General features: G+C 41.4%; 1 protein-coding gene across 6 annotated transcripts in view; it reads left to right on the top strand.

Annotated features, from left to right (window-relative positions):
- The first annotated feature begins 6,270 nt into the window (after positions 1 to 6,270).
- Positions 6,271 to 22,537, top strand: part of PTPN14 (protein tyrosine phosphatase non-receptor type 14) — a 109,604-nt gene continuing 93,337 nt past the window's right edge. For 5 of the 6 annotated variants that reach the window (XM_035564885.2, XM_050709381.1, XM_035564880.2 and 2 more), the window contains exon 1: positions 6,271 to 6,452. The gene's annotated coding sequence lies outside the window, so the exon portion shown is untranslated. Of the gene's footprint in view, positions 6,453 to 16,975; positions 17,160 to 22,537 lie in introns of those variants that run through there. The other variant, XM_035564895.2, reaches the window with a different exon arrangement.

Here is a 22,537-nt window from a genome sequence, read left to right on the forward strand (position 1 = left end):
AAAAGTGATGAAGAAAAAACTGCACTATATATAATCTGAAAGGCATTCACCTTTCATAGCCATCTCTGCCTCATTCCATCTTTAACCCTCACTTGTCTTTTTCTTCAGTGAGGCACATGGAAATTATATGCTGACATGTACATTACCTCTTTCTCTTGTTGGGACTCTCTAGATCAGTTTTTCTTTGGTTAATCTTCAGTAATTTCCTCTCTTTAACCTCTTTAACTCTTTTCTTCACTTTTTTTTTTTCCAATTTCCTATTTCTGTTTTCCGTAAAGGCAACTCTCACCATGATATGTGGCTCTCATCTGCCAGGTTGCCTTCAAAAGTCTGAGTTTCCCTTCTTCACTGACTCTTCTGTTCTCTCGAGTTCTTGATCATTTGTCATGGCTGTCCTTGCTGTGTCTAATCTCCATTTGAACATCCTGTTCCCATGAACTACCTACATTAAAGCCTTGAGCCTATACTCTGTTTCTCTTTTTTTATGGCCTATACATATGTGTGTATATATATATATATAAAGCCTTTATTTTAATATACATATAAAAGTTTTGTATTACTTTTATGTAGCTATTATCTGAAAATCTGTACTTGCTTTCTATTGTGTTTATCTACTGCTCCAATCTTTTATCAGTGAAACAATTAAGAATGTCACTTTACAGAGTTCATGACAAACTAACCAAAGCAGTTCTTAGCCTCTGCCTATCTTAATGCTGTCTCCAAAATCTTCCAATGTTTTCCTGTTAAAAGGTTGACGAGATAAGACAAAAGTATGCCTTTATCTTACACGCATCTTAACCACCTCAGCATTACTTCTGCCATTTTTGCAGGCAAGTTCTAGGGTGACTGAAAACTCGCTCAGCTAATTGCAGTGGGAAACCCATCTCAAACAACCATAGTCCATGAACCACATGCAGTAGTGATCCAATAGAATAAATAAATATGCAAGGAGAAGATGACAGCGTGTTACATTTCAATGACTTCAGTTATCAGTTGATCTCCTTACCTCTTCCAAGTCTAAATTTCAACAGTTTTACTGGTATTTCTCATGTCATTTTTGTATTAATTCTTTACAGGAAAATGTTTGTGTGAATTTTAAATTTTTCCAAGGTATAGAATGTATCATGAAATGATAACATAGAAAATAATCTTATATGCACCTCTCAACACTCTAAAATTACTCTGACAGGAAACTTTTTCTGAGTTTCAACCAAAAGTGAGAATGAGTATTAGGGCTTTGTTAGAAACAATACATAGTATTTAAAAAGCTGAAGTACACATAGCTGAAGCATTATTCTTTAACAGAGCTCTTTCCTGTTGATTTCAGAAAGTCTTAAAATTCAGAGTTTTACAGTACTCTCATATACAAGCATGATCTTGTGTCCATTTCACAGAGATAGCAAACATTAATGGCTCAATTAAAGTTACACAAGTTTGTGACAGTCCCAAAAACAGACTTACGATTATGACATTAGCTCTTTGCTTTCTCAAGAAACCATTTATCCTGGAGTGGCAATTAAATATTTTCAAACCTGGGTGCCCGCAATCAGACATCCAAATCCATGCCGAGACATAAATAAAGATTATGATTATCAGAAGTGAGCAGCAGGTAAAATATCTACAAATCAGTTGCGTATGCTGACTTCTAGGCATGCTGCTAAGTCCCATGGACTTACCAAAGAGCTGACGCTACACATCTGTGATAAATTACATTGAAGAACTGGGTCCTAAAGCTATAAGCTAATAATTTTTGATAGGCAATTGATTGCTTTTATTTATACCTGCTGTAGACTTGCTCTCCCGCCATTCAGGCAGATGTTATATGCACGTATAGAGTGTATTACATAACAGAGCAGCAAATTATGCACTTAGGTTTATCATAATAATCCTAAATTAGTTAAATGAACTTCTGTTAAAAGCTAGTCATTTTATTTTATTTTACTTTATTTTTTCCTCAGGAGACCACCATTCTCAGAAATCTTAATGGCCTAATGGCCATTGTAAATGATACATCTAAAAGTACTCAAATTGCTAAAATGTGAAAATGGAAAAAAATGTCACTCGTTCTGTCCTAAAAATTAGACTGTTTTACCTTGGAGAGCAGAAACAGATGCATAGAGAGGTACATTGCTTATGTCAATCCCATTTGGAGTGCTTACAACCATGGAATCGAAAGTTCATTATTTCACTGACAAATGCTAAAAGTTTTTAATTTTACAACTCTTACTGAAGAGCTAAAAACAGGCACAGGTATTCAGTAAGTCCTCAGGCAGACTATAAGCAAATTAGAATATTCAACACAGCATAGTTTATTTGCACAGATAATCAACCAAGACTTTTTCTGGTCTACAAAACTGGGTGCTGGCTTGCTTGTGATAAGCTGTAGAGTACTACAACATGTTAGCTCATGCTTGGTGGCAACAGGTTTGTTTTCCAAGATTGCGTAATCCAAATTCCTTTTCTAAGAGATGACTTTGAGAAGCTCTATTAAATGGAATAATTAATGAGAGCAGAGAATACTAGAGAAGTAAACTTTTTTTTTTCCTTGAGGTAAGCTTCAAACATTAAAAGTATCAGTTTATAAAAGAACAAATATGATTTTAGGAATGGGAATTTATACTCGTGCACTAAGTGTCTGCTTATGTTACAATCAGGTCAGTGTACCCAGCTGTTTGTTGCACATGACAGAGATTTTAGGAACACAGTTAGGGTCACATTTACAATACAAATTGGGAATGTGTTGCAACTGCATTCTTTGATTTGATTGTAATGTAGATGACTGTAGGGCTAATTAAACATCATCTACTGTTCACAGGAGAAACCACCAGCTGTTGCTTAAGCACAGTTTAAAGACAGTTTTATACAAAACAGGTTATGACATGGTTTCACCAACCAACAAGGACTGAGATTTTTCCATGTTATAACAAGACTCAAGAATTGCTCTAGCCTCAGTTTAAACACATTCAAAATATGTTTAATACAGGTCTTGCTAGCAAGGTGCTAAGACACTTCAAATTGAATTGCACATGACTCTTCAGATAACACCGACGTTATAAAAGTCTACTGTATTTTGACCCACATAAAATCAATTTTTCTCTGCTGATAGTTAACCATTTGGTCAAGCTGAATGGTGCTGGGCTAAGAATTTTCAGAAGGGTTTTGAGACAACATTCAAGCCTGTCAAATCCATTATTTGGACTTTTGTTTTTTTTAAAGTAATGTCTATCTCCTATAGAGTGCTTTCATCTGCAAATCAAAACACACTTTCTTAAGATCACTATCATTAGCTCAATTTTCAGAGAAGAAAACTACGGTACAGGGATGTGCTGCTACATGCCCAAGATCTCACAGAAGACTAGTAGCTAAGGTAGCTGAGGTGCAGTCCTGTGTCAATATTTTTTTCCCCATCTACTCTACCATTCCATAGAGCATCTTAGTATAATAATCCCAATGAAGTTGTAGGAGGAACCAATACAAAAATTAACTTACACCAGGGCAGAGGCAATGTTTTGGAGGTAAATTCCATAAATCATTATAGTAAGTCAATAGTCTCTAAATATTATTTAGAATTGTCACCTTTTCAGCAAATAATAATAATAATCATAATAATAATGCTGTAACATGATTCCCTAGTGGCATAAGAAGACAATACATAATCCAGCCTACAGATGACTGATAGAAGATTAACCTGTCAGTTTTCTGGACAAATTCGAACAAGCATAGAGGTTTGGAACCAGCTGAATGATTTGTATCATTTTAACATGACATTCCTGAAGCAGCATGAGAAACACCTAAATAAGTTTTCGTATTTTATGAAGCCACTCTGTTTTAACCAGAGTCATATGTTCCTAGCAGCTCTTGGAAAACAAAGATATACTTAAAGGTTCAAGGTATCAACAGTCCTGGAAAGGGACAGTAGCACCAACATAATAAACTTCCTTATAGAAGATTCTATGCAGTAACTGACTATGATGTCTGTGAAATTCTGTATTTCTAAAGCAACTACTGCTACAGTCTGAGAGTTTCATATAGACATTAATCATTGCGTTAAGTACTCATGAAAAAAGTAATTGTCTTCAGTATTCCGAGTTTCAGAAGCTTCTGTTGGTTGCTAACTTTGAAACACATTTCATTTTGTAGAGTCTGTTGAGCTGACCTTTTAGTAAAAGCTCTTGCTGACAAATAATGTGTATTTATTTTGGCTGTTTTTATTTATTCTAGGGAACTGCGCTGCTGATAGCTGATACATAAAATCTCCTCTCCAGAACTTTCACCTGTCAGGACGTTTATGCTTCTTCTAACATTATTTACAGTGAAGGTAACTAAATAAGTTTTCTTCAAATGCAGGGAGACCTGTGAAAGTAAAAGTGACTGGCTGCTAAACCACAAGTTCAGCTGGAAGACTTCAGGCAGCCAGCACACCACGTTGAGGCATAGCTGCAAAAGTCAATCTTTACCGTCTTAAAAGACAAAGACCTTATACCTCCCACAGTGTGGGGAAAGCCTGAAAGGAGCCTAACAAGTTCAGCCTTAGTTTTGAAGCATGCTACCCTCTCATGCAACCTTCCACTCACTAGGAAGAAGCCGTTTACTGGCACAAAGTTGAACCGCAAAAAATTCAGAGCACAGCAGCTCTATGCTCCATCTTATCATCTCATTCTGACACCTGATGTTGCTTCCAGATTGCTACTCATAGTTCTGTATCTATATGTGGTCAGGTATAATTCAAGCTGAAATCTTAAATGGTGTCACTTCTCAGTGCCTCAGTGTAGCTGTACGTAAAATGGGGATAATTACTTCATTAAGGTGTGGTGTTTGTAAAATGTTTGAGAGTCTTAGATGAAAAGGACTTTCCTTGCAAAATGTAATTATAATAATATTATGCCAGAGGTAAGGCATAGGCCTGTGATTCCACATACGGTATTTAAATACAATTACTTATCTATCAAAATCAAGAATCTGTGCTATTTCTCCCTCTTTCAGCTCCTGATCCTCTTAGATTAATCCAAGTGAGCCGGACTCCAATGAATCTGCTCACATATTGCTTATGTGTACAAGTAGCAGAAATACACAGAACTCAGAAGGAGCATCACTCCTCATTTATCGCTATTTTTCATAGATTTCACATTTGTAAAAGTTTTCAAGTTCTGTTGTCACAGTTTTAGCGTGCCTGCATTTGAGATTTCTACAGGTGCCTGTTGGTAACAGTATTCCTATATGCTTTCAGGTATATGAATAATTTTACATAAATGTAATGTAACACAAAAGTAATTGCAAATTGGCCACCAGCGATGACAAGCAAGAGTGTGTGCGCATCGTTTCCAATAATCACACCACTCAAGCCCACTGCACTCCATTCAACGCCTCCAGGTAGCCCCAACCTTTGTGAGGGCGCTGCTTGCTTCCCTAGCCCCATGTGCTCTGCCCCTTGGTGCGCTCTCGAAGCAGGCGTTGGGAAGCCTTGACCGTGTTGGGAACTCTTGATCATGTTGGGAGGCCGTGCCTGTGTCAGGAGGCCATACCCACTTCGGGAGGCGATGCCCACTCCGGGAGGCCATGCCCGTGTCTGCCAAGCACCGGGGCACCCTTCCTGCTTCAAAGCAGCACCATGTTTTACCCACCCCGCGCCCCAGCACGGCACGATGACCCCACAGCGGCCTCTCTCCCTGCTCTGCGGGGAGCCACAGGCGAGGGAGGCTCGGCGGAGCGGGCTCCGCGGGGAGCAGCCGCCGTGTGCCCAAGGCGAGGCTGCCGGAGATGCGCAGCCAGCTGCCCGGGGGTGGACAGGAGCTTCGAGGGCCCGTCCCGGCCGGTCCCTGCCGGCCCGGGGAGGCGGAGAAGGGGCGGGGAGGCGCCGCGGGCCGGCCCCAAACCCTCAGCGCTGTCCGCGCCCGGGGAGGGCTGCTCGGGGCAGCCGCCCCCATTGGCAGCGGCGTGCGCCCTCCTCTTCCTCCCTCCTCTTCCCTCCTTCGGGGGGGCTTCAGCCCTCCTCTTTCCTAAAGGGAGGGTGGGGAAAGTGTTTAAAAAAAAAAAAAAAAAAAAAGAAATCCCAAGTCGTGTTCCCGACGTCTCAGCGGCCGCCCCACATTCCTGGCATTCCTGCGCCGTGACTCCCCGCACCGCGCCGCCCCGGCCCCGGCCCCGGCCCCGGCCCCGGCCCCGGCCCCGGCCCTGGCCCCGCCGCCTCCGGCTCGCCCCCGCGGGCCGCCCGTCCCCGCCCTGCCGCCTGCCTCCTTCCCTCCTTCCCTGCCTCCTTCCCTGCCTCCCTGCCCGCCTCCCTCCGTCCCGCACCCCGCGGGCGGCAGCAGGAGCTCCGGGCGCCGCCGCCCCGCCGAAGTTCCCCGCCGTGGCCGGGCCGGGGCGGCGGGAGCGGCTCTCCCTCCCCAGCGCCCCGGGGAGCGGCCCCGCCGCTGCTCCCCGCCCGCAGCCGCAGAGCCGGAGCCGCCCAGCAGGTAAGGAGCCGAGGGCTCGGGGCTCAGCACCGCCTCGGGAGCGGCCCGGCTCGGCGGCAGGGCTCGCGGGGCAGCGACCAACGCAGCCGGGCTCGGCCGGGGGGCGCCCGGCGGCTCGGCGGTGCGCTGTGCCCGCCGCTCCCCCCTCGCCGCCCCGCCGCGGCCTTTGTTGCTCGGGGGGTCCCGGAGCACGGTCCAGGCGCTTTCAGCCCCCCCTTTTTTTGTGTCCGGCCGCCGTGGCGAGCATCCGTCCCTCCAGCCGGCTGTGCCCGCAGCGGGGTGCGAGCAAGCGGCGGCCGGCAGGGCTGCGGTTCAACGTGCTGTCCCCCAGAAAGTTTTCTGGGGGTTTTGGCACCTAGCCTGGTGCCGTAGTTGGAAGGCATACTTCTACCTGAAGCTGCTTCTTTATTTGTTTTTTTGCCCGCTAAAACTCTCTGTAGATAATCACTGCTGGCTTGGGTTATTGTAGAAATGCTGTTAGGTGGTGGAGCCCCTCGGAGTTTGGGGAATATGCCTCTAAAATGGCTCCCCCCTATCAGAAGCTGCCACCTGCCAACCTCTGTATCACGAGGGGTTTTTCTGGGGGGAGACAGCCCTGATGGGGCCACTCGTCCGTCCAGGGGTGTCGTGGCATGCAGGTGACACAGCCCTCGTGCTTCCCTTTGGGGGTCCGTATCTGACATCCAGCCCTCATTACGGAGCACAGCATAAAGCATGTGTTGATGTTATAGGAATGTAAGTAAGCTGTAGGCCCTGTTCTGCTGTTGGCAGGGCTTTCTTCAACTCCTCTTGGTTTCTTCGGGAGGCTGTGCCAGAGCTGCTTACAGGCAGAGGGCACTTGTGTGTATCTAATGGGTTGTGATACAAAAGTTGGGAGCTCTGCGAAACTTAGGACTCAAAGAACGGCCCGCCAGCTAACAGGCGTTCCCCAAAATCTCTGGCAGAGACTTTACACCGTGGCATTCGTGTACGACAAGCTTGAAAGCAGGACTGGCAGCGTGCAGTCTCGGAGGATGCAGTGGTGCAGACCAAGGCCAGGGGGAGGGCTGTGGGGCTGATCTGTGAGCAAATTGAGGTTTTGTGTCTGCTTTGGACAAACAGTTTTAAGCAGGCCTTTTATATGCTTCTGTAATAGGAGCAGTGTTGTTCGTGGGGGTTAATTAGCAATCAGTGTTAATGCTAATGCCTGACTGCTCTCCTGGTCATTCTTGTCCAGCAGAAGCCTGTGAGTCAGTTATCACAACATAGGCACGGAATGGCTTTCTATGAAATAAATCTGCTCTTGCACACTTAGAAAATTGTCTTGGCCACTGGTGGCTCCTCTAATCTTGAATAAAGTATTTATTATTAAAAAGAAAAAAAAAAAGTTACATAATTCTGGTAACTGTGCTGTTTGCTTTTTCTCTGTTTGCTTGGTACCACTACAGCCAAAGGGCCTGCTCATCATTCTCTTTCCTCTCGTATCCAATGAGGCTGTGTTTGATTAAATGTTACTCAAGTAGCTCATTTTAATTCGGATTTGATTTTAGCATAGGCGTGTGCGGTGCGAGAAGTGAACTTTAACAGCAGCTCCTCAGCTGGAAGCAAGTCCTTCCCTGTTCCAAGGGTTAGCCAGCTGAGGGGGGATTATAAACTAATGGTGATGTGCAAATCGTACTAAGTTCTCAGGAGATGTTGCTGCTCAGTGGCTTATAGGTCTGTCTTAGTCCTGCAAAGACTCACTCGTGTGCTTAAATTCATCTTCACAAATACAGCTTTTGAAACCGTGGAATTTCTTTTATATATGTAATGATAAACATGTATGCAAGTCTTTGCAGGAGCTAGGCTATAATATTTAGTATGTAATATATTTGTGTATGTGTATCCAGCTCAATTACAAGGAGACTTTGATAAAGGCTTAATTTTTATGCAGAGCAGGTGCCGTAAAAGTCTTTTTCATGTCCAAGTCCACCACAAGCGCAGCGCGCCTTGGCCTGTTGTCCTTTGTGGAATTCCACAAGAGCGGATTGGTAACGCGCTGTGCCACTGTAGATGTTGCTCCTCCTGCAAGGAATCTGCATAAAATTCTCTGAAATTTTGTCTGAAAAGTGAGTGCAGTCTGTCCTGCAGGGTGCCCAGCTTCTGCTCAGGGCTCCTACACACCCTTCTGGTTTGTGTGCAGTGAGCTTGGAGCTGACGAGGTGACGTACAAGATGACATCTCGCATGCTCTGCTGGGATGAGGCTCCTCACAAATGTCGGAATAGGCCTTGGAGCAGGAGCTCTTCCCCTGTCCACTTTCTTTCGGCAAGAGGAGTGGGGAGGACTCTGGAGTCTGAAAGGACTGAGTTGAATGTTCAAGTGTTGGAAAGTTGATGTTAGGTGCTTGATGGGACTTTAGTTGACTCAGTCTTCATCCCTTTCATGAAATAGTGGAAGTTGATTTAGACAGGTTTATAATACATCTTTACTTTTGGTTTGTGCACGTTATCAGGATGCTTGCTTTTTTTTTTTCCTGTCTCTTGGTGGCATTTGGTTTGACAGCCCATTCTTCATAGAGAACTTACGTTTTCTTCTGTGAACCCATCCAATGGTTTTGTAGTGATAAGCAACCAGAACACAACATTGGAGCTTGTTGAAATTTTTAAAGCCAAAAGATGTAATAGGGTACAGCTTTTCACAAATAAGAAGAACTTGTCAAAATGGTTATTGAAATTATTAATTTTTACATAAAAATCAGATTGGGCTTTCCTTGTTAAACCTATGCCCATCATCCTTTTCTTCTGCTTGTACCTCTGAAGGTTTATGTAAACCTTTAGGTAATTTTAATCTGCTTATTCATAGCTTGTGCTTTGGTATGTAAGAAATAAAGGAATCAATAAAAACAATACTTTTAAGGTAGCATGGTTGAGAAATTTTTCTTTTGAATTGATGAGTATGATTGCCACTAAATCTGTTGCTGTTTTTTATTTGTTAACATATAATTGAACATTTTAAAAACATTTTATGAATTCAAGGATGGCTTTGTGTGAAGGATCAAGGATTAGGAGCACTTAATTTCTTTATCTTCAACTTTCAGTGCATACCATCATGGAATTTAGCCTAGTCTTAGGGAACTACCAAAATGAGATGGTGGTCAAATGAAAGTAATGTGACTATGCAAATGCAATGTCTTCTGAGCAATATCGATTGGTATTTTTGGCTTTAGATGCAGAGGAAAGTAAATAAGGCTTCAAGAATGCTCTTCAAAGCGTTTCTCAAGGTCAGACTTATCAATGCTAGAAGTGCCACCTGGAATTAAGGGTGCAAGACTATGATGCAGCACAAAGTGTGTGAAAGAAGCCTGCATATTTGTTTTAAAATACGTTTTCTGCTATCATTGCTATCATAATAAGCAGTTGTACATGTTATAATCAACTATAAATGAACAGCTTCTCAAAAAAACTAGGAAGATACAACCTAAGAGACTACAAACTTAGTTTTAATTAAGCATGAATTTAACTGATACTGAGAAGGATTTCTAAACAAAGGATTTTTCTTGAGGGAGAAGATGTGTGGAATGTTGAATGGGTGATATCCAGGAGAAAACACTGTCCTACAACCCCGATGTGATGTTTTGTAGTGTGGGGCATTCTTGTGTTTTGCTAATGTAAGGAGTTTAGGTACCAAGCTTTGCTCAACACCATGCAAGACTTTTTGAAGTTGCAACTCTGCTTCCTAGTTCTCAAAGAATGTACTTTTCCTGTTTATTTCACCGGTACCTAGCTGAAATGATCTCCTTTATGACTAAGAATACCTTTTCTTTTTTTTTTTTTTTGTCAGTAAACCTTAAATTACCATGTGATGTAGAAACAACTCTCTGAAAAGAGGGTGGTGAACATGTATGTTGGTGATCTAATAAACTAGATGAATGATGGTGTGCCAAAACTTGCTAATGATGCAAAAGTATTTGGATTAGGCAAGATTGAAGAAGACTGGAAAGGGAATCCAAGAAAGCTGGGTAAAAGGGAAGCACAGCAGATGATGTTGATAAATTCAAGAATATGCATGTTGGAGGTAATAATCAAGTTACTTGTTCATGTTACTGGATTGTAAATTAACTATATATTAAGGTGGGGAGAAAGACTTCAACAGTATTTTATTTGAACCTGTGCACCTCTTTAATGCTTAGCATCAGGCAGAAAAAAACGACCGCAGTTGTTGTGAAATGCTGCATTAATAATGCAAAGGAGATTATTAAACCAGTGTTCAAATTCAGCTGGAATACTGAATTCATGATCTCCTATCAAAGAAAAGAGATTGAAAAATATTCATATGAAGTTGAACTGAAAATATGAGTGTAGCTTTGTGTCAATGGTACCACTTAGAGGAGGTAGGATATATATGTGCAAAATAAATATTTGATATTAATAAGCGATAATTACCCTTTGGTACAATGCATTGACTAGGTATAGGGTGTAGTTTGAAAGGCAGCATATATAATACAGGTAAATCGTTATTTTTTTAATACAAATAATGGTAATACTTATTGTTGAAGGAGAACATATAAACCAACAGCCTAGTAGGATTAAAAAAGAAAAATGAACTGTTTGTAGGGATGGGAGGAACAGCTACAGCTACAGCTGAAGGGATGTTAACTATGGTGCTCCAGGGCATAAATCAACCATTATCTGACAGGGATTAAGAAATTTCCCTTAGGACAGATCATGCTACAAGTGTCTGGTGTGATGTTTCTTATGTCTTCTGGAGACGTAGGTAAGCTGCTGCTAGGAACAGGGTAGCGGGCTGGTGATCTGGCCCACTGTAAGGATTTCTGTGCTCCACTGTGGTGGTTCTAGTTAATGGCAATGCAGGTGGAATTGAAATACTGTGCTTTTGTATATGATCAGGCTTCACAGAAAGTTTGTTTGGGACTTAAAATCTTTCACAGAAATGAAGCGTGGTGATGTTTTAATGTGTTGAGGCATGCTCTGCTGTGGCTGTGGCTGTTTTAGGGAAGAACAGAAATGGCAGTCAGGGTTCATTTGAGAAGCACTGGTATTAGTTACTAGTCAATTCAGTTATATGATGATCAGCGATTTCTAGTATGTGCTTTAATGGACAAAGAAGACTTTCCAATTTGTGTACTTATTGCAAATATTTCTAAATTCTTCAACTGAACGATAGTCATCTGTCTGACTGTGACAAACACTGGGACCAGTTTTGGAAGGTAGCTAGGTCTTGTTGACTCAGTGAGTGGGCCTTTCAAAGAAAATATTGTCAAATGGTAGTGTACCGACTGCCATGGAATTCTTGTACATCTATAGGCTGCAAATGTTACTCTTGCAGAAGAGAAAGTGGGAAAAAAATTAGTAACAGGCAGCGTGACCCATCTAAAAATCAACACTCATGCAGGCAGATTAGTGTCTGTGTGGTGTAACACGGGTAAGCTTTGTCTACAGAAATTTCAGAAAACTACACTGTAACTCGAAGGATAAAACCCATGGTTTTCTGCAACTTTTAGGTGACCTGACCAACCAGGATGAGCTGCCTTGCTGGCTGTCTGGCAGCTCTCTACAAAATACTATGAACTGATTTTCTGACTTCCCCATTGAAATGGCCCAAGCTGCTTTGGTGATGGCCTCGTGCTGCCTTTCTGAACTTGGAAAACAAGGTGAATGGAAATAGCTTGTGAAGGTACAAGAAAGCGATGTCCTCCTTTTGGGACTCCATCAGTTCAAGGTGTAGCTACCCAGTGGACACTGGTTGGGCCTTCACCCAGGCTCAGTTGGAGAGCTCCATGTAGGAGAAGTGTGAGGTTACCAGTAGTTGCTTTAACTTGCATTTGTGCAATTCTGTCGTGTTTTTACAACTGAGAAAATAGTTTGCATTCCTCGGGTTTTTTAGATTAGCTCTTATCATGGAACTCCCTCTTTTGAGAGGAGGCATTCACTACCTTGTAGATAAAATGCCTTTGGCTTTTTATTGATGATGATAATTGAGCTAGGTTTTTGGACAAGCCTGGGCAAAATCAGGAGGCTTTGCCCATCAGAGATTCAACTCACAGGAGCCTCATCCCGTGTTTGACATATACCACTACATGGCATTTTCATCAAGACCCCTTCCCTCAGTGCTTTCATTTATTCTTTCAGTGCAAAACTGTATCCCACTTGTAGTGGAAACTCTGCAATTTCTGCATATGCGATATGCAGCACTTACCTCAGATCCTTTAAAGGTGCAGCAATGTATAAAGGAATTTCTACACAAACCTTTGGGCCTGTTGTTCACCAGGATGGAGGGAGAGAAGAAAGAAAAGTAATACATTCACTGGCCTAACTTATCATATGTTGAAGTTCAGCAAATTTTCTGATGCCTTCAGTGGGAGCAGGCCTTGAAAGTCCTGCCCCAAATATATAAAAGAGAGATTTCTGAGAAAATCTGCATTCTCCCTTCAGAGTTTTCCAAAATGCTTGGTTTGAGCAGAACTGCCACAGGAGGAAGAATTCAGACGAGCAACTGATAAGAGTTTATTTCAAAGGTCCTGGAAAGTGGGCATCTGAAATGATAGTAACTATTATTATTATTTTTTTCTTTCTTTCCTGGTTGGCATACTTTAAAGGGAGTTAGAGCTACAAGGTTGGATGGATGTCTGTCTGTATTCTTCATAGTGTTGTGAAGATTCAGTCTGTTTAGAAAAATGCTTTGGTCACTTTACCAGGAAAGAAGTTGGCTGCTAACTTAAGGGGATGGCTGATGCAGTCTTTTGCTGGTAGACAGGAATATTAGCAGAGCTTCAGAGCTCTGATAGTTTTAAACTGGAGAGTAGACAGGGCAAGTTTCTGCTTACAAAATAAATGTCTCATGTAGACATATTTGAGTGTAGGTCCTGTGATTCCTTGCAACTTTGCCAAGATTGTTGTGGGAATCTGTGATAGCAGAGAAAGCTAAATCACAGTATTGATACTTATGCGCTGCTGCTTCCCACTTTGTTGTGGTTCTTTCTGAGAACAGAGAAGAGCAGTGACAGAGTTGTCTTGCAAGTTTTCTTCCATGTGTCCATGTTTCCCTGGGTAGCTTGCTGCCCTAAAATGCATTTGTGCATAGTTTGAAATTTATGAACTGGAGAAAAAAAAAAGGAAAGAAAAAGAACTGAAGTGTTGCAGGATAGCATTATTGAGACAGGTTAGCATTCAGCACCCACATATTACTTATGTTCATTGCGAGTGGTTTCTCTTTTTTGTAAATTACCTTTCTTTCTGACAAGCAGAAAATAAAAACTACCATTTCATGTGAAAAGTTAACTTTGTCTGGTACATATCTTAGTTTTTTAATGTGTTTTAATGCTTCATACTACTTGATGTTATCTAGAGAAAAGTGTTTGTCTACAATACTGTATATGAAGAGTTAGATTTCAACTAATTTAACATTTTAAAATTTCTTCCTGCGTTATAGAATATGCCAGGAGTGTTACAAATGGCAAAAGACATAATATGTGCCTTGAATTATTACCTGAAGAGGAGAAAAAATGGTGTGCTTCAATAGACAAATAGTGTGTTGGGGGAGCCAGCACATATCTCAGGATTTTGGTTTCCTTGGTCATAGCTTGCCATCCTCTGTAGCTGGTTCATTTCTTAGATTTTTACCGTGTTTCTGTATTTCATTGGTAAATTGTCATAAATGGGCATTTAAATCAGCAGATTTAGGAATACACGTTTCCTGCAAATTTAAAACTCAATAATTAGGAGACTGTGTTTTTAAAAAGAGAATTACTGATTGCACCACAGAACCTGACCTTCTGAAGTGATGAACGTTTCCCTGGGGCCAGAAAGGCAGGGGGTGCCTCAAAGGAGAACGTAGCAGCTTGGAGCAGGAGAGCCTCTCTACTTGTGATATGCGAGTTTTGCACTTCTTAGTCTTGCTTCTTGGTCTCTGTTGCCGGTGTAGCAGCCTAAAACCATTGCTCATGGAACAACTCCTTGCTTTTGTAGGGGATGTTTGTGTGCGACTCTTCACCGCTGAAAGGGTAAATGGTTGGTCTGGGTAGGGTTTGCTTTCAGAAGACATGACACCTTGCCTAATGATGTCCCAGTTGTTTCTTCTGATGCACAAATGGGTTTATACAAAGAGATTGATATATTCTTACAGTTTTCCTAGAACCTGACTTAGGTATGAAGCTTGTTACCCATGTACTAATTAATCTGTCAAAATGTCTAAAAAGGGTTGGGTATGCTTAGGAAACAGTTAGGCATTTCACTACGGTAAGTCAGCAGTGTCAGCTTCTGTTGATGCTATGTAAGGTTTCTTTCCTACTTAAGTATTTACACCTAGTGTTACAATACAAGTTTGTTCATACGGAGCTGTATTTTCATGTTAGCCTTTTGTGTTTAGTGTAGTTGACAAGTACTGCTAACTCTCTGCATGGTGCTGTGAAATTTTGCACTTCTCTCCACCCCCTCCAGAGTACTACATTGAAATATTCATGAGTGGCAAGACTCTGAGCTTACTTCATACAGTAAGTTCCATGCAAAGAAATTGTTATATGAACGGGGTATTCAGCTTACTTCAGAAAACACCATCCACTCTTAAATTCCTCTGAATTTTGCTTTCTTTATGCTTACATTAGTGTTGACTTATGATGTTGGGTTTTTTTTTAGCCTTGGATGGAAGCAGAACAAATATACTTCCTAGTCTCTTCATGTTGTATGTTTCAGTCAAACAGAGCAAGGAAGGCTGTGACAGTGACAGGAAAGGAAACCCTCAATTATTTAGGTAGTTTCTTAGAATGGAAAAATGGGGTGGGGGATGGTTGTCTTGAAAAGGCTGCTCACCACAGCCTGAGAGCGCTGTGGTCACAGTTTTGAGAATGTAATGTGTGTTAATTTTGTTGAGTGCCTTTAAGAGAAGTTAAAATAGGGGAATGAAAATAAAATAGTATTTAAAACTTCAGTGTTGAAAAAGACTCTTCTTTGGTAATAGAATGATTGTATGAGATTAAGACAGAATCTAGACTGTTTACCAGGAAAAACTTCCTGATCGTGAGCCATATGATTTATTATATTAATTTCTCAAGAATACGAAGTACTTTGCTGTGGGGACAATCTTAAAATAATGCTAGACAGTCCACTGGAGCATTTGATGAAAGATTTAAGTCTGTGAGAAAAAATGTACAGTGCTCTGGCTTTGTGATCACAGAGTCACAGAATGCTCTCAATGAGTTCTTCTCCCAGCCTGTGCTCATGGCTGGGATTGCCCTGACCCAGGTGCAGCACCTTGCACTTGGATAACTACGTTATTTTGCTGGCATGCATGGCTATCTTCGTGTGCAGAGGTCAAAGCTAAAGGAATTTGACCAGCCTAACAAACCGACAGTGCTGGATGTCAAGTGCTCACTGCAGTGTAAGGGACTGTGCAAAGCGCCAAACAGCAAAGAATCTGTTCTGAATAATGTCGTCGAGGTCTGATGTTTGAAGTCTTTAGGTAGCAAACCTTCACCTGTTAGGAAAAGAGATTGAAGAGAGATTGAAGCTTTTTTGTTTTATTTTGTTTTAAACACAATATCTCTCTTACCCCATCATGGTAGGGAAATACAGGAAGATTTATAACATGACTCAGAAGCTGTAGTTCTGTCAGCCAGTGAAAACCATTAATCTGTAGCTTCCCAAATGCATTCGGGTTTATTGCAGGCCATGCGTGATTGCATCGTGTGCTGCCTATCTCCATACCTGTTGTTGCATTTGGCATTGGAAAAGCGGTGCCTCGACTTGTCCTTAAACTATCTAAACTCTCTTTCTGCAGTTTTGGTGTATCAGGAGTTAAAAATGTGTGCATGACATGGTCGCTCTGTATGTCGGAGAATTTGAAAAGTTGAAATCAACTGCGGTATTTGTCTGCAAGTATTTTCTTTGAAGGATGTGTGTTAAGTCTCCTGTGTTATATTTTCAGTAGTCGGTGTACTTCCATCCCTTCTTGACAGAAGGACCGTGGCAGTGAGTGGTAGCTCTGAGAAGCCGGTGGAAGTGTGCACAGAAGACATTATCAAGTACGTGGAAGCAGTTTGTGTACCGAGTTTATTTAAACATAGATGCGTTAGCTTGCCAACAGCGAGAACTTTACAAGGACAAACTGTAAGGTCAAAGGAAATTAAAAACAAAAGGACGCCCGATTGCTGTGTCTGGTAGGACTGAACACTGATTGTTCTCTCCTTGTCCTGCCAGGATCGTGATGATAACTGTGTTTTATTTCCTCTCACCAGGTAGGCCATAAGGCATAGTTATTGAGACTTGGTTAGTTTAAATTCAGATCTTTTCCTGGAGATAGTTGTGGAGTGGCATAATTAGATAAACGTGGCTCGGAGTCTTATGCAAGAGAAGCCAGTGCAATCCAGACTCCTTTTTGTGTACGGAAGACAAAGCATTACAGTTGTGTATGCACATACTGGCAGTGCAGTAGGCATCTCATCCTTATGTTATATTCTAGGAGAGGGGAAAACTGCAATTCAGTTATTCAAGACTGTAGTAAATGTATTTAGTACCTCATACTTCTGACACGTCTGGGTAGGTGGCATCATGATAAGCCCCAAGCAGGAAGCCCAGCTGGTGAGCGTGACATCCCAAAGCCTCTGACCGGTGCTTATCGGCCCCACTGCTGCCAGCACGACCAGCAGCCCTGCTGACCAAACCAGAACATTCACATGAGCAGAGGTCTGCAGGATCAGGACATCCAGTTATAAGAGGAAATTGCATTTCCAAAGGTGAGCACATGAAAGCAAGTCAGTAACTCTTGGCGTTTGTTGTAAAGTCAAGTGCTGTTACATTAAACCTAGGTTCATTACTTACAAAGTCAATTGCTAGGATTTAAAACAAAAAGCTCTAGCAGTTAGATTGATGTGCTTAACATGAGTTCCTTTCGCATGCTTTTTAGCTAGGTCTGGGAATAAGTAAACACCTCAAATAATCTCTGGTTTTGTCATCTCTTTGGTAGTGTGCTTGCTTCCTGTGTTATGAAAGGCATCATTAGATTAGCTGTGTTTAAGCTTCCTGTCTCACTGGGTTTTTTCCATTATTTTTACAATCTCTTTCAGAAGGCACCAGTATAATATTTCTGTAATGAAGGTTTCACTTTAATTATATATTTTCAGGTTGAGTTTTTTTTTTCCTCTCCACCTTCTTTACTTTCTCTAAAATAACTTCCTAACTGATGCTTTCTCAGATTTTTTGTTTAATGGCATGTGCTATTGTAATAACATGCAGGCTGAGAAAAATAATACGACTTCTGTCTAGAACTAGTGCTCTTTGATAATTTGTACAAAAAGCTAGATGGCTTGTTTAGCTGTATAGCTTTTTATTCCTGCTCTGTGAAGTGCTACTTTAAATTTTTTTTTTTTTGGTGTGGTGTGTGTGCTGCAAGAGCAACGTCCTTCACTGTGCCAGAGCCTGATGACTTCAGTTTTCAGGAGTCAAAAGAGAGCAGGTCCTCAACATATTGCATCAAGGTGTGGGTATTTTGGTGGATTGTTTTCAGTTTGTTAGATGTCTGCTTATCGGGAAGAAGGGTAAACTCACCTGTGTGATAGCTCTGGTTCAACAGTACAAATCGTGTGAACTATGTTGTTTACTTGCTCTAACCAGCCACTCTGTTACTTTTCTTGGCATTTTGTGGGGAAAGTGCTTTTGTTTGATTGATAACCCTTTGTCTGTGAACTTTGGCTGAAAAAATAAGTATCTGACGTGCATGGTGTCATGTTTGGCTCAAATCTAGGGTGGCACTTTGGAGACCTTCTGGCTTCTGTTAATATAACAAGTAGGAGATTTTTGTTAGTTACTGTGAAAGCAGCAAACCTGACTTCAAAAGGTGAGATTTTTTTTGATTCCATATTTTCATCTTTTAGCATCTCCCTGCAGGTGAGGAACAAAATAAGAAGCTGGCTGAACTCTTCTAATCTTGAAATATATACGTTTTAGCATAATCTCATACTGTTAAGCTTGGAAACTCTGGACACTGAGTATAGCTGTGCTGGATTTCAGATGCAGTTGCTTACTTAACAAAGCAAAAGGAGGCTTTAAAGCAAAAAGCAGAGTGGACTTTTCATAATAGTGTGGTGGGATCTCCTCTGGGATGTTTCGCCTTCTTTAGACCACGGGCAGACATTTTGTCATTGGTGTGTATTCTGCTCAGCCGTTTGCCTGTCCCTTATGGGTAAGTCTCATTTTCTGTCTAAAAGTGCTGTTAGTAAAGGGCTTTTCTTGATGGGTTTCCCTTGATGCTGTGGCAGACTCTGGGTCCATTGTTCAGGTATGTTCCAAATACATTTTTTTTCTTTTCAGGATAACTTTGGAGATGAGATGATCTTGATTTCTAATGGGCCTCTGTATGTCTGTAAGGCCATTTCTAATAATAGATGCTATTTGCTTGTCAGGATGTGTATTTGCCTATAACGTTGGTGAATTTGCAACTCTCAGTGTAAGTAAAGAGTGAAGTAACATGTGAATGTGAAGGTCCTTAGGCTTGTGTTTAGGTTTTACCCCCCTGGTTAAAGTTGTTTGGTTTGGCAAATGCGGCTGCTGCCTTGCCAGTTGACGTTTCTCTAAGGCTTTCACATCAACTCGTGTGTTACCGCTATCTAACGTGTATTAGCTCCTTTTATGTTTTTAATATTTAAATATAGTACTGAGCTTGGGAGTTTTCAGGATCGAGTCTTCAGATTTTTATTTTTTTTCCATATTCCATTTTTTTGGGGTGCCAGATAGAATGCAGCGAATCCAGAAACTAATTATTACCTGAAATTTTCCATGACTTCTATTTCTTTCTGTGTGAAGTCATTGATTCATTTATTAGATCATTTAGGCTCTTTCTGAATATGACACCTGTGGCAGAGTTAAACAGGAGAGTTTGCACCAGTTTGTCACGAGCATTCATGTTAATCCACTAACTTAATTCTGCTGTGGCAGCTGCATTACGGTGTAAAATCTTGATCTTATTTCATAATGATGCTTCTCTTTTGCACTTCCTGTCATTTAATTTATTTGCCTCTTAGAACCATGTATTATTTTAGCAAGTGACAGATTTATATTTTTAATTTTTTGTCTATGGCCACAGGATGAGTAGCTTCTTTCTTTCACTTAAAAGCCAGCTTCAAGGGCATCCTAATTGATTGCTTTCACTCAGTTGCCGATGTTATGCTCTTCATTTGAGCGTCATTGTCTTGATAGTAATTAAACAAAAGCCCAATTAAGTCTCATGCTATACTCGGGAAGTAGCTTGCCAGAATTTGACAGGTGAACAAAGGAAGTTTCATTGACAAATTTGTTCAGAGGAAGATGTCTCAGTGGAGGTCTGTAAAGCAGTGCATGTGATTTTAGCCGTGTAGCAGCTATTGCTTTTAAATTATTTTAGAACTATGGCTACTTCTTCTGCTCTGAAGATGTGAATGAGAGCTGGAGAACTAATTTCCATCCAGCGTCAATGTGAATGTAAATCTGTAAAGAGTCACTTTAAGAGTGGAAAGAGGGAGAATGAATTAGAGCGATGTTTTTTCCAAACTATGGCTTGCATGGCTCTTGGCATTCACCCTGCTGAAGAAAGTGGCTTGAGAAAGGTGGGGAAGGGAAAAAGACACCTGGGGAGAAGAGCCTGCTTTAACAGAGCTTTTTAGAATAGTTAAGGGAACACTCTATTATTGCATGAAAACTTGTCAAATGTTAGAAGCAGAATTTCAAATGGGTCCTCAGCTTTCTCTCCTGCACTGTTAACTTTTTTCAGTAGCCACAACTCTGTCTCATTGTATATCAAAACCAAGGCAGTAATTGTCGATGGTTCCAAGTACGTGTGTACATTTTTATGTTTGATTTCCACTGAGCCATAAACACTCTTTGTCCTTTGCCTTTTACTAGCTATTGGCTTGGCTATTCCTTGTGGACAGGAAAGCTGTGTTTAATGCTTTGTAAAGTGGCCATCAGTTCCTTGCTTTTATCTCTGTTCAGCATAAATTATTTTCAGCAAGGCCACAGAGCTGTTTTGGCCAAGATTTTCAGGTGTCCCTTGTGGAGAGCTATTTCAGGGTAAAGGCTTATTCTTACTGTTTCTTTCTTCCCCTTCTCTCTATTTCATTTCTCCTTGAAGAATACTGATCCTGAATGACTGGAGCCCATGGTTGGTCTCCACCCTCTTTCATGGCTTTTTTTTTTTTTTTTTGCTGTTGGTGTTTTCATAGTTAACCCACAACTGGATAGGCTGAAGCATATTCTTTTGCCCTTAAGCTTGGAAATTTGGTGTGCGCTGTAACTGCAATATTTCTAAGGGGAAATTCAGCCTCTAATTATCAAATTAGATGCACATTCTGGTTCTTTGGCATGACTTTACTTCTGCCCATCTGTTAGGTTGGCTCTTTGCCCTCTCTGAAAGTAGTCTACCAGTCCTAGCTGAGCAGAGGAGCCAACCAAAGATGGGTTAAGAGAGGCAGCCTGCAGAATGCTTTATGTTAAATCCCGCTTGCCAAAAGCTCTTCCTGTTTGCAAACAATGTCAGCTTAAGCCATATGCTTCATTACATGGGATGACATCTGTGCAGACAGATGCAGGCATGGCAATACAAATGACATTTGATAAGGAAGGGCATATGTTGTGAAACCAGACACCACGATGGGTTTAAGACCTTGTCTTTACTGCACGTGCACATGAAAATACAGAGCACTTGTGTGTTCTGCTGAGAGAGAGCATTCCTCAGTCAGGGTCGGACCTTTGGAGCACATCGGTGTTGCAGGTTTCTGCTAGGTGTAACAGCAGTCATACAATTCAGTTGTTGCAAGTTATTAGCCCGGATCAGTATTTGGCTTTGGTACCCATACTGGTAACTTGCATCGAGGGTCCAGCAGTTTGTACCGTGTAACAAAACATGTTTGGGTAACACCGATGAAGGAGGTTCCGTTGTGGACTGTTGTCTTGAAGGATTTCAATGCTATCTTACAAAAATACCTTCAAGGAAATTCACGGGTTTGGTTTTCAGAAATACATGATTTGAATGTGAATTTTACATGTCCGGGTAGACGAGATCCTTAAAAAGCTCATCTTTTAGAGTAATTTCTTTGCCCCTTTGCCACATTATGCTGCTTTTTCACCAGAGGTGAGGTTTCTGTCTAAAGCTACTTTTCTCAATTACCTCTGCTCTTTGGATTTACAGTGTGAGCATGGCATTTAAAAACTAGAAATTAATTTGTTATTGGAGGCTTCAAAGAGATAGCATCAAGTTAAGATCCAGTTATAGCTCTCTTAAGCCAACTTCCACATTCTAAGCCTGTCTGAGCCAGTGTCATTTATTTTTCTACTCCAGCAATGCTTTGTGTTGTTGCTGTGCATATGGTACAGCAGCATATGTACAAACGAGGGACTTGGGGTTATACTTGGAGCTGTTCAGACCAATGAAGTTAAAGAAGCGATACAGAGCTGTGCAGCTGGCAGAGGAGAGGGGTGAGCAAGCAGTGATCCTTGCACCGCAACCAGGGGAGGTCAGTAGATGGTTCTGAAGGTGGCTCCAGAGTGGTTTAATTTCCCTCTGCTGCCACATCCAGAAATCCCTAGGTTACGTTTAGTAATTTTGAAGTGAGGCAGAGCAGTTGCTGGTAATGCAGACAGAACTGGCCTCAATCACAACAGGACCAAATAGGAGTGGGGATTCAGACTGTGAAGGAAAATTAGCACTCTTTGTGTTCTCCAGATTAAGCTTTGTATAAACTGAATCTTAACAAACCAAAGAAAAGGTATTTTAAGTGTTTCTGCTTTGATTTCTATGGTCAGCAAGGTGTTAACTGCAGCAAGTCCAGGCAAAACGTTTTGATGCTGAGGTGTAAATTTATGACATTCACAGGGGAGTTATTTTCTTTTTATCGGGTGCTAGTGTGGAAACAGTGTTAACTTAGTGTATTTAATTAAAATACATTGAGTAAATATATTCTGTTGGAGGTTTAGAGCACACACACAAAAAAAAAAAACGTGTAGTATTTGTGATATATGATTTACTTGAAAATTGCTTATTTAGTGCTTGGATGAACGGAAAACAAATCTTTCAAAAACAGTGGACAGGTACTGGAATATACATATGGATAGATATGTAGGTCTGTAGTAAATAGTTACGGAA

The sequence above is a fragment of the Cygnus atratus genome, chromosome 3 (assembly GCF_013377495.2).
Source record: "Cygnus atratus isolate AKBS03 ecotype Queensland, Australia chromosome 3, CAtr_DNAZoo_HiC_assembly, whole genome shotgun sequence".
Taxonomy (NCBI): domain Eukaryota; kingdom Metazoa; phylum Chordata; class Aves; order Anseriformes; family Anatidae; genus Cygnus; species Cygnus atratus.